Here is a 12,500-nt window from a genome sequence, read left to right as displayed (position 1 = left end):
TCTCTTCCGTAATTGCGTCAGTCGAGTAATCGAAGAAGGTGATCTAAGAGAGGGTCCAAGCGTGTAGGCATTTGTTAGGGGATTTGCGCCGATGGCAAAAATTTGTTCAATACCCAAGCAACACCGGATGGAGGTGCAAGACGAGGGCTCCCATTTTAGATCGAGTTTTAAAATCACCATGTAGACGCGGTGAGGGGCTGGCAACCACTGCCAAACCTTTTTCCGAAATTGTGCCAGCTGAGTGACAAGAATACATGATCTAAAGGAGAGTCCAGGAATAGCACCCTCGAGGGTGGGCTTCATGCCCCTCTAATTGATTCAACGTCGGCGTCCACCATTTCAAAATCCGACATTTCCATCTGCCCTAACAGCGGCGTTGAATCAATGAGGGGGGCACGGGAGAGGCTCGCGGCAACCACCTCTCCCCTTGTAGCCGTGATAGGCACGCAAAAAATTTTGCTAGAGTGCCAAGCACCCACCTCATGCCTAGAGACAAGGGCTCGCCATTAGATCAAAACTTCGAAATCGCTGAACAGACGTGCTGTAGAATAGCAACCGATGCCAAGTCTCTTCCGTAGTTGCATTGGTTGAGTGATCAAAGAAGGTGATCTAAGAGAGGGTCCAAGCGTAGGCATTCATTGGGGGATTCGCACCGATGGCATAAATTTATGCAATACCCGAGCAACACCGGACGGAGGTGCTAGACAAGGGCTCCCGTTTTAGATCGAGTTTTAAAATCACCAAGTAGACGCGGTGAGGGCTGGCAACCGCTGCCAAACCATTTTCAAAAATTGCGCCAGCTGAGTGACAAGAAAACATGTTCTAAAGGAGAGTCGAGAAATAGCACCCTCGAGGGTGGGCTTCATGCCCCTCTAATTGATTCAACGTCGGCGTCCACCATTTCAAAATCCGACATATCCATCTGTCCTGACAGCAGCGTTGAATCAATGAGGGGGGCACGGGAGAGGCTCGCGGCAACCACCTCTCCCCTTGTAGCCGTGATAGGCACGCAAAAAATTTTGCTAGAGCGCCAAGCACCCACCTCATGGCTAGAGACAAGGGCTCGCCATTAGATCAACTTCGTAATCGCTAAACAGACACGTTGTAGAATGGCAACCGCTGCCAAGTCTCTTCCGTAGTTGCGTGGGTCGAGTGATCGAAGAAGGTGATCTAAGAGAGGGTCCAAGCATAGGCATTCATTGGGGGATTCACGCTGATGGCATAAATTTATGCAATACCCGAGCAACACTGGACGGAGGTGCTAGACGAGGGCTCCCATTTTAGATCGAGTTTTAAAATCACCGAGTAGACGCGGTGAGGGCTGGCAACCGCTACCAAACCTTTTTCCAAAATTGTGCCAGCTGAGTGACAAGAAAACATGATCTAAAGGAGAGTCCAGGAATAGCACCCTCGAGGGTGGGCTTCATGCCCCTCTAATTGATTCAACGTCAGCATCCACCATTTCAAAATCTGACATATCCATCCACCCTGAATCAATGAGGGGGGCACGGGAGAGGCTCGCAGCAACCACCTCTCCCATTGTAGCCGCGATAGGAATGCACAAAATTTTGCTAGAGCGCCAACCACCCACCTCATGGCTAGAGACAAGGGCTCGCCATTAGATCAACTTCGAAATCGCTGAACATACTTGCTTGAGAATGGCAACCGCTGCCAAGTCTCTTCCGTAGTTGCGTCGGTCGAGTGATCGAAGAAGGTGATCTAAGAGAGGGTCCAAGCGTAGGCATTTGTTGGGGGATTCACACTGATGGCATAATTTTATGCAATACCCGAGCAACACCGGACGGAGGTGCTAGACGAGGGCTCTCATTTTAGATCGAGTTTTAAAATCACCAAGTAGACGCGGTGAGGGATGGCAACCGCTGCCAAACCTTTTTCTGAAATTGCGACAGCTGAGTGAGAAGAAAACATGATCTAAAGGAGAGTCGAGGAATAGCACATCCGAGGTGGGCTTCATGCCCCTCTAATTGATTCAACGTCGGCGTCCACTGTTTCAAAATCCGACATATCCATCCTCCTTGACACTGGCATTGAATCAATGAGGGGGGCACGGGAGAGGCTCGCGGCAACCACCTCTCCTATATAAGCTATTAGTGCGAGGCTCGCTCTGCATTAGAAATTAGCGAACACACCGACATCCGCCTTAAAAATCCAAATCCTTTAAAATTCCTACCAAACAGCCATTCACGACCCAATTTTTTATGGGGTCGGCAGAGGAGCAAAAGATTGTCATCGGTTAGGAGATGTGAGTTCATGGAGCCGAGGGACTGAAATGGTCATCGAGCTCATCCGATCAATTGGATGAATTTCACCTTGAAGGGGCCCAATCCAAAAGTTCCAGAGGTCATCTCCTGGAACTCTCGAGAACAAGGCCCATCTTACATGCAAACTCTGCTACTGCGCAAACATAGGTTGCAATTAAAGAGAAATTGCGAGGCCGTCACAATGGCCCGAGGCCAATGGCTCTGACTAAGTCAATTTTCTCTTGCAATCACCATGCCGCCATTCAGAGAGAGATATCCCCATTCACATGTGATGCGACACACAATCCAAGGTCTAGATGCGAGCTCGCCCTTGAAAGAAAGACCACTTTCCAAGACATCCCCCGGTGACACATTGGAACGTCAACCGCTGTTGAACCATTCCCAATGTTGTGCCGATCGAGTTGGCACAGAGGCGACCTTAGGGGGCTCCCGCGTAGCAATCGAGATGTGCTTTCATGCCCATCTCTCACAAAAACCAATGTTAGCTATGGACAAATTTGGAATCCAAGGGCTCGCATCCATCGATATCGTCGGCACTGGGTCTATATATTCAAAGGCCACAGAGAGGTTCCGATAAGAGAAGCTCCCCTGCTCGCTCGCACAAACATCCCAAATTCTAGACACAAGCTCCCACCCTTAGCATCGCTCTCCAGATCACCGCAATGACACATTGGAATGACAACCGCTGTCGAACAACTCCTGAAATTATGGCAATGGAGTGAGAAAGAAGAGCATCTTTGGGGAGCCGGGCATATCAAACGGGCTGTGCTGCTGCTTCATTCCACTCTTATATAGATCCAAAATCGTTGATTTTGTTTGGAATCCGTGGCTGCATTCATCCTTGCTCAAACAAGAAATGGCTCTTCTAATCGAAATGCCACAGGGAGCTTCTGATAACAAAGGCTCCCTTGTCACTCGTGATGCGCAGGCCAACTGCTAGACGACGGGTCGCCCTTCAGATCACTGCCCAGGCAACCACCACAACGGCACCATTGGAATGACAACTGCTGCTGAACCATTCTGAAAATTTTGTGCCAAAGAAGTTGTTGCGTAGAGAACGACTCTGGGGAGAGAACCCTCGCATAGCAAAATCGATATGGCTTCACGGCCCTCCCAATAGAAACGATGTTGGTGCCAATATTCCAAAAATCCGAATAATGTGTCTTTCGCGAACACCAGCACTGATTTCTATTGGGGAGGGTCGCCAAGAACTTTTGTTATCAAAGCTCCCATTGTAGCCGCGATAGGCACACAAAAAATTGCTAGAGCCCCAAGCACCCACCTCATGGCTAGACAAGGGCTCGCCATTAGTAGATCAACTTCGAAATCGCTGAACAAACGCGCTGTGGAATGGCAACCGCTGCCAAGCCTCTTCTGTAATTGCGTCGGTCAAGTGATTGAAGAAGGTGATCTAATTGAGAGTCCAAGGCTAGGGATTCGTTGGGGGATTCGTGCCGATAGCAAAAAATTATGCAATACCCGAGCAACACCGGACGGAGGTGCTAGATGAGGGCTCCCGTTTTAGATCAAGTTTTAAAATCACCAAGTAGACGCGGTGAGGGCTGGCAACCACTGCCAAACCTTTTTCTGAAATTGCGCCAGCTGAGTGACAAGAAAACATGATCTAAAGGAGAGTCCAGGAATAGCACCCTCGAGGGTGGGCTTCATGCCCCTCTAATTGATTCAACGTCGCCGTCCACCGTTTCAAAATCTAACATATCCATCCGCCCTGACAGCGGTATTGAATCAATGAGGAGGGCATGGGAGAGGCTCGCGGCAACCACCTCTCCCCTTGTTGCCGTGATAGGCACGCAAAAAATTTTGCTAGAGTGCCAAGCACCCACCTCATGGCGGGAGACAAGGGCTCGCCATTAGATCAACTTCGAAATCGCTAAACAGACGCACTGTAGAATGGCAACCGCTGCCAAGGCTCTTCCGTAGTTGCGTCAGTCGAGTGATCGAAGAAGGTGATCTAAGAGAGGGTCCAAGCATAGGCATTCGTTGGGGGATTCGCGCCGATGGCATAAATTTATGCAATACCCGAGCAACACCGGACGGAGGTGCTAGACAAGGGCTCCTGTTTTAGATCGAGTTTTAAAATCACCGAGTAGACGCGGTGAGGGTTGGCAACCGCTGCCAAAACTTTTTCCGAAATTGCGATAGCTAAGTGACAAGAAAACATGATCTAAAGGAGAGTCCAGGAATAGCACCCTCGAGGGTGGGCTTCATGCCCCTCTAATTGATTCAACGTTGGCATCCACCATTTCAAAATCTGACATATCCATCCGCCCTAACAGCGGCATTGAATCAATGAGGGGGGCACGGGAGAGGCTCATGGCAACCACCTCTCCCCTTGTAGCCGCAATAGGCACGCAAAAAAATTTTGCTAGAGCACCAACCACCCACCTCATGCCTAGAGACAAGGGCTCGCCATTAGATCAACTTCGAAATCGCTGAACAGACGCGCTGTAGAATGGCAACCGCTGCCAAGTCTCTTCCGTAGTTGCGTCGGTCGAGTGATCGAAGAAGGTGATCTAAGAGAGGGTCCAAGCGTAGGCATTCATTGGGGGATTCGTGCCATTGGCATAATTTTATGCAATACCTGAGCAACACCGGACGGAGGTGCTAGGCAAGGGCTCCCATTTTAGATCGAGTTTTAAAATCACCAAGTAGACGCGGTGAGGGATGGCAACCGCTGCCAAACCTTTTTCTGAAATTGCGCCAGCTGAGTGAGAAGAAAACATGATCTAAAGGAGAGTCGAGGAATAGAACATCCAAGGTGGGCTTCATGCCCCTCTAATTGATTCAACGTCGACGTCCACCATTTCAAAATCCGACATATCCATCCGCCTTGACACCGACGTTGAATTAATGAGAGGGGCACGGGAGAGGCTCGCGGAAACCACCTCTCCTATATAAGCTATTAGTGCGAGGCTCGCTCTGCATTAGAAATTAGCGAACACACCGAAATCCGCCTTAAAAATCCAAATCCTTTAAAATTCCTACCAAACAGCCATTCACGACCCAATTTTTTATGAGGTCGGCAGAGGAGCAAAAGATTGTCATCGGTTAGGAGATGTGAGTTCAATGAGCCGAGGGACTAAAATGGTCATCGAGCTCATCCGATCAACTGGATGAATTTCACCTTGAAGGGGCCCAATCCAAAAGTTCTGGAGGTCATCTCCTGGAACTCTCGAGAACAAGGCCCATCTTACATGCAAACTCTGCTACTGCGCAAACATAGGTTGCAATTAAAGAGAAATTGCGATGCCGTCACAATGGCCTGAGGCCAATGGCTCCGACTAAGTCAATTTTCTCTTGCAATCACCATGCCACCGTTCACAAAGAGATCTCCCCATCCACTTGTGACGTTACGCATAGTCCAAGTGCTAGACGCGAGCTCACCCTTGAAAGAAAGAGTCGACTTGGTGGGGTGACTCGATGAAAGGACTTAAAGAGTCAACTTGGTGTGGTGACTCGATGAATGAACTTAGAGGGTCGACTTTGCGGGGTGACTTGATGAACGGACTTAGAGAGTCGACTTGGTGAGAGTACTTGGTGACTTGGTGGGCCGACCTGGCCGGGTGACTTGATAAACAAACTTAAAGAGTCGACTTGGCGAGAGTACATGGTGGGCTGAGCTGGTGGGGTGAATTGATGAACAAACCTAAAGAGTTGACTCTGTGAGAGTACTTGGTGGGCCGACCTGGCGGGGTGAGTTGATGACCGAACTTAAAGGGTCAACTTGGTGAGAGTAATTTGTGGGCTGACTTGGTGGGGTGACTTGATGAATGAACTTAAAGAGTCGACTTGGTGGGGTGACTTGATGAACCCACTTGACGGGTCGACTTGGTGGGGTGACTCTATGAACGGACCTAAAGAGTTGACTTGGTGAGAGTACTTGGTGGGGTGACTCGATGAAAGGACTTAAAGAGTCGACTTGGTGAGAGTACTTGGTGGCTCGACTTTATGAGAAGACTTAAAGAGTCCACTTGGTGAGAGTGGGCCTAACGGGGCGATGTGGTGAGGTGGCCTAACGGGGCGAGTTGGTGGGGCGACTTGGCGAGTGGTATTAGAGAGCCAATGTGGTGAGACGACTCGGCGAGTTGGTTTGTTGAGATGACATGGTGAGCTGACTTGGCGAGTCAACCTGGCGAGCGAACTTAAAGAGTTGACTTGGCAACGTACTCGAGTCGACTTGGTGAGGCGACCTGGCGAGCGAGCTCAAAGAGTCAACATGGTGAGGCGACTCATTGAGTCAACATGGTGAGGCGACTCATGGTGAGGAGCTATCTTTGAGGTGACTTGGTGGGCCTACTTGATTAGTCGACTTGGTGAGCCGACCTGATGAGCTGACACGGTGAGTGGGCTTAAAGAGGTGACAACTTGGTGGGGTAACTCGGCAAGACAACTTATCGAGGCAAGATGGTGAGTCGACTTGGTGAGCTGACTTGGTGAGCACACTTAAAGAGTCAACTTCGTGAGGTGACTCGGCGAGTTAGCCCGCTGATGCGACTTGGGCGGGCCGACCTGGCGAACGAACTTAAAGAGGCGTCTTGGGCGGGCTGACCTGGTGAGCGAACTGAAAGAGTTGACTTGGCAACGTACTTGAACAACCGACTTGGTGAGCTGACATGGTGAGTGGGCTTAGAGAAGCAACTCGGCGGGGCAAGTTGATGAATGGACTTAAAGGGTCGACTTGGCAGGGTGACTCGATGAACGGACCTAAAGAGTTGACTTGGTGAGAGTACTTGGCGGGGTGAACTGATGAACGGACTTAAAGAGTCGACTTGCTGGGAGTACTTGGTGTGCTGACTTGATGAATGGACTTATAGAGTCGAGTTGGTGAGAGTAGTTGTTCTGGTGACTTGATGAACAAACTTAAAGAGTCGGCTTGGCGGGGTGACTTGATGAAAGGACTTAAAGAGTCGACTTGGTGTGGTGACTCGATGAACGAACTTAGAGGGTCGACTTTGCGGGGTGACTTGATGAACGGACCTGAAGAGTTGACTTGGTGAGAGTACTCGGTGGGGTGACCTGATGAACAGACTTAGAGAGTCGACTTGGTGAGAGTCCTTGGTGGGCCGACCTGGTTGGGTGACTTCGTGAACTGACTTAAAGAGTTGACTTGGTGGGAGTACTTGGTGGGGTGACTTGATGAATGGACTTCAAGGGTCGACTTGGCGAGGTGACTTGATGAACGGTCCTAAAGAGTTGACTTGGTGAGAGTACTTGGTGTGGTGACTTGATGAAAAGACTTAAAGAGTCAAATTGGTGAGAGTACTTGGTGGGGTGACTTGATGAACGCACTTGAAGGGTCAACTTGGTGTGGTGACTTTATGAACGGACCTAAAGAGTTGACGTGGTGAGAGTGCTTAGTGGGGTGACTTGATGAACATAGTTAAAGAGTCGACTTGGTGAGAGTAGTTGGTCGGGTGACTTGATGAACGCACTCGAATAATCGACATGGTTAGAGTAATTGGTGGGGTGACTTGATGAACGGACTTAAAGATTCGACTTGGTGGGCCGACCTGGTGGCGTGACTTGATGAATGGACTTAGAGAGTCGACTTGGTGAGAGTACTTGGTGACTTGGTGGGCCGACCTGGCCGGGTGACTTGATGAACAAACTTAAAGAGTCGACTTGGCGAGAGTACTCGGTGGGCTGACTTGGTCACGTGACTTGATGAATGGACTTAAAGATTTGACTTGGTGGGCTGACCTGGTGGGGTGACTTGATGAACGGACTTAGAGAGTCGACTTGGTGGGCCGAACTATCGGGGTGACTTGGTGAGAGTACTTGGTGGGCTGACCTGGCAGGGTGACTTGATGAACGAACTTAGAGAGTCAACTTTTTGAGATTACTTGGTGGGTCGAACTGGCGGGGTGACTTGATGAATGAACTTAAAGAGTCGACCTGGTGAGAGAACTTGGTGGGCCGAGCTAGTGGGGTGAATTGATGAACGAACCTAAAGAGTCGACTCTGTGAGAGTACTTGGTGGGCCGACCTGGCGGGGTGAGTTGATGACCGAACTTAAAGGGTCGACTTGGTGAGAGTACTTGGTGGGCTAACCTGGCAGGGCGACTTGATGAACGAACTTAAAGAGTTGACTTGGTGAGAGTACTCGGTGGGGTGACCTGATGAACAAACCTAAAGAGTCGACCTGGTGAGAGTACTTGGTGGGTCGACCTGGCGGGGTGACTTGGTGAGCAAACTTAAAGAGTCGACTTGGTGAGAGTAGTTGGTGGGCTGACCTGGCGGGGTGACTTGATGAACGAACTTAAAGAGTCGACCTGGTGGGTCGACTTGGCAGAGTGACTTCATGAACGAACTTAAAGAGTCCACTTGGTGGGCCGACTTGGCGGGGTGACTTGATGAACGAACTTAAAGAGTCAACTTGGTGAGAGTAATTTGTGGGCTGACCTGGCGGGGTGACTTGATGAATGAACTTAAAGAGTCGACTTGGTTGGTTGACTTGATGAACGCACTTGAAGGGTCGACTTGGTGGGGTGACTCTATGAACGGACCTAAAGAGTTGACTTGGTGAGAGTACTTGGTGGGGTGACTCGATGAAAGAACTTGAAGAGTTGACTTGGTGAGAGTACTTTGTGGCTCGACTTTATGAGCAGACTTAAAGAGTCCACTTGGTGAGAGTGGGCCTAACGGGGCGATGTGGTGAGTGGGCCTAACGGGGTGAGTTGGTGGGGTGACTTGGCAAGTGGTATTAGAGAGCCGACGTGGTGAGGCGACTCGGCGAGTTGGTTCGTTGAGATGACATGGTGAGCTGACTTGGTGAGTCGACCTGGCGAGCAAACTTAAAGAGTTGACTTGGTGAGGCGACCTGGCGAGTAGGCTGAAAGAGTCAACATGGTGAGGCGACTCATTGAGTCAACATGGTGAGGCGACTCATGGTGAGGAGCTATCCTTGAGGCGACTTGGTGGGCCTACTTGATTAGTCGACTTGGTGAGCCGACCTGATGAGCTGACACGGTGAGCGTGCTTAAAGAGGCCATGACTTGGTGGGGTAACTCGGCAAGCCAACTTATCGAGGTGAGATGGTGAGTCGACTTGGTGAGCTGACTTGGTGAGTGCACTTAAAGAGTCAACTTCGTGAGGTGACTCGGCAAGTTAGCCCATTGATGCGACTTGGGCGGGCCGACTTGGTGAACAAACTTAAAGAGGTGACTTGGGCGGGCTGACTTGGTGAGCGAACTTAAAGAGTTGACTTGGCAACATACTTGAACAACCGACTTGGTGAGCTGACATGGTGAGTGGGCTTAGAGAAGCAACTCGACGGGGTGACTTGGCAAGCACACCTGCTGGGGCAAGGTGATAAAATGACTAGGTGATTCGACTTGGTGAGCTGACTTAGGGAGCTGACTTGGTGAGCGAACTTAATGGGTCGACTTGGTGAGGCAACCTGAATAGTCGACTCGGTGAGGTGACTTGGGGAGCCGACATGGTGAGCGGTCTTAAAGAAGAGGCGACCTGGTGGGGCAACTTGGTGAGGCGAGACGGTAAGTCATCTTGGTGAGCTGGCTTGACGAGCTGTGAGTGGACTTAAAGAGTCAATTCTTGATTTGGCAAGGACCACATGGTTAGATGACTTGGTGAGTCGACCTGGCTAGAAAAATTGGCAAGCAAACTTATAGAATTGACTTGCTGTCCCCAGCCAGGATCGCACGCCTGGGTCGACCCAACTTGGGTCACCCGACTAGGTCAACCCATCTCCGTCGCCCTAGCCTCGGGCGACCCGACTGGGTCACCAGAGTGGGTCGATGAGGGGAAAAAAAAAAAAACAAAAAAAATCATGGGAGGCCCTTTACAGCGAAAAGCGCTAAATTTTGGGCATTACAAAAAAAAAAAAAAAAAAGTTACCCGCTTTTGGATCACGCACAAGTTTCAGTTCACGTATTGCCGAGCCGACTCGAGGCATTACTCCTAGCTAGCCAGATTCGAGGTAGGGTAGCCGAAACGATCTGATTTGAGAATTTTCTTTATAAAAAGAGATCATGATAGGCCTCTTAAGGCAAAAAAGAATGAAATTTTTGGAGTTCAAAAAAAAATGTTACCCAATTTTGGATCGCGCACAGGTCTCGGGTCACGTAGCATCGAGGTGCCCTGGGTGACATGATTCGAGCGAAAAGTCAACGGTGGCATGAGTCGTGCAAAAACATTGGAGGCCACTAAGGGTCGAGGCGCTTTGAGTCGAGGTTGCTGAGGCGGGTCGGGTTGAAAACTTTGGGCGTTAACCAAAAAGAAAAAGTTAACCGCTTTTGGATCATGTACACGGCTCGGGGCACTTAGAATCAAGTCGAGCACGGTGACATGACTCGTGCAAAAATTTTGTAGACGACTCGAGTCGGGGCATCCGACTCTATTCGAGTTCAAAACTTTGGGACTTGACAAAAAAAAGAAAAAAGAAAAAGTTACCCAGTTTTGGATCACGTAAGTGACTCGGGCCACTCAGAATCAAGGCGAGTGCGATTACATGAGTCGAGCGAAAAAAAAATGGAGGCGGTTAAGGCTCGAGGCAATTCGAGTCGGGGTAGCTGAGTCGATTCAAAAACTTTGGCCGTTAGCCAGAAAAAGAGTTAATCGCTTTTGGATCACGTACATGACTTGGGGCGCATAGAATCAAGTCAAGCACGGTGACATGAGTGGTTCGAAAAAATTGCAGGCGATTAAGGCTCGAGGCGATTTGAGTTGGGGTTGCTGACATGATTCGGGTTGAAATCTTTGGGTGTTAACCAAAGAAGGAAGAATTTAACCGCTTTTGGATCTCGTACATGACTCGGGGCACCAAGTCGAGCACGGTGACATGAGTCCTACGAAAAAACTGGAGGCGGTTAAGGCTCGAGGCGATACGAGTCGGGGTCGCCGACACAATTTGGGTTGAAAACTTTGGGCGTTAACCCAAAAAAAGAGTTGACCACCTTTGGATCACGCACATGACTCGGCACACTTAGAATCATGTTGAGCACGGTGACATGAGTCGTGCGAAAAAATTGGAGTCGGTTAAGGCTCGACGCGATTCGAGTCGGGGTTCGGGTAATTGGGGCGATTCGTGTCGGGGTTGCCGACATGGTTCGAGTTGAAAACTTTGGGCATTAACCCCCCAAAAAAAAAAGGTTGACCTCTTTTGGACCACATACATGACTCGGGGCACTTAGAATCAAGTCGAGCATGGTGACATGGGTTGTGCGAAAAATTTGAAGGTGATTCGAGTAGGGGTAGCCAACTCGATTTGAGTTCAAAACTTTGGGCGTTAACAAAAAAAATAAGTTCACCAGTTTTGGATCACGTACATGAGTCGTCTGCCCTCGCGAAAATTACAAAACCCGGTGACCTGCCTGGAATTTGCAGTCGGAAGATTTTTCTGCCCTCACAAAAATTTACAAACCCCACCCGCTCGAAATTTGGACTTGGAAGTTTTTTCAACCCTCGCGGAGTTTACAAACCCCACCCGCTCAGAATTTGGCACTTGGAAATTACGAAACCCCGCCTGCCCGGAATTTGGACTTGGAAGATTTTTCCACCCTCACAGAAATTGCAAACCCGACCCACATGGAAAACTTTTTCGCACTTGCGGAAATCACAAAACCCCACCCACGAGGAATTCGGCACTCGGGAGATTTTTCCGCCCTTCCGAAAATCGCAAACCCCACCAGCTCAGAATTTGGGACTTACAAAACTCCACTCACCCGAAATTTGGCACTCGGGAGATTTTTCTGCCCTGGCAGAAATTTCTACAAAACCCCTCCCTTAATCGCTTTTGGATCATGTACACGGCTCGGGGCACTTAGAATCAAGTCGAGCACGGTGACATGACTCGTGCAAAAAATTTGGAGACGACTCGAGTCGGGGCATCTGACTCTATTCGAGTTCAAAACTTTGGGACTTGACAAAAAAACAAAAAAGAAAAAGTTACCCAGTTTTGGATCACGTAAGTGACTCGAGCCACTCAGAATCAAGGCGAGTGCGATTACATGAGTCGAGCGAAAAAAAAATGGAGGCGGTTAAGGCTCGAGGCAATTCGAGTCGGGGTAGCTGAGTCGATTCGAAAACTTTGGCCGTTAGCCAGAAAAAGAGTTAATCGCTTTTGGATCACGTACATGACTTGGGGCGCATAGAATCAAGTCAAGCGCGGTGACATGAGTGGTTTGAAAAAATTGCAGGCGATTAAGGCTCGAGGCGATTTGAGTTGGGGTTGCTGAC

Source organism: Cupressus sempervirens, chromosome 1 (genome assembly GCF_028749045.1).
Source record: "Cupressus sempervirens isolate cs-2001-9-10 chromosome 1, ASM2874904v1, whole genome shotgun sequence".
In the NCBI taxonomy this organism is placed as follows: domain Eukaryota; kingdom Viridiplantae; phylum Streptophyta; class Pinopsida; order Cupressales; family Cupressaceae; genus Cupressus; species Cupressus sempervirens.
Note: the sequence above shows the minus strand (reverse complement) of the source record.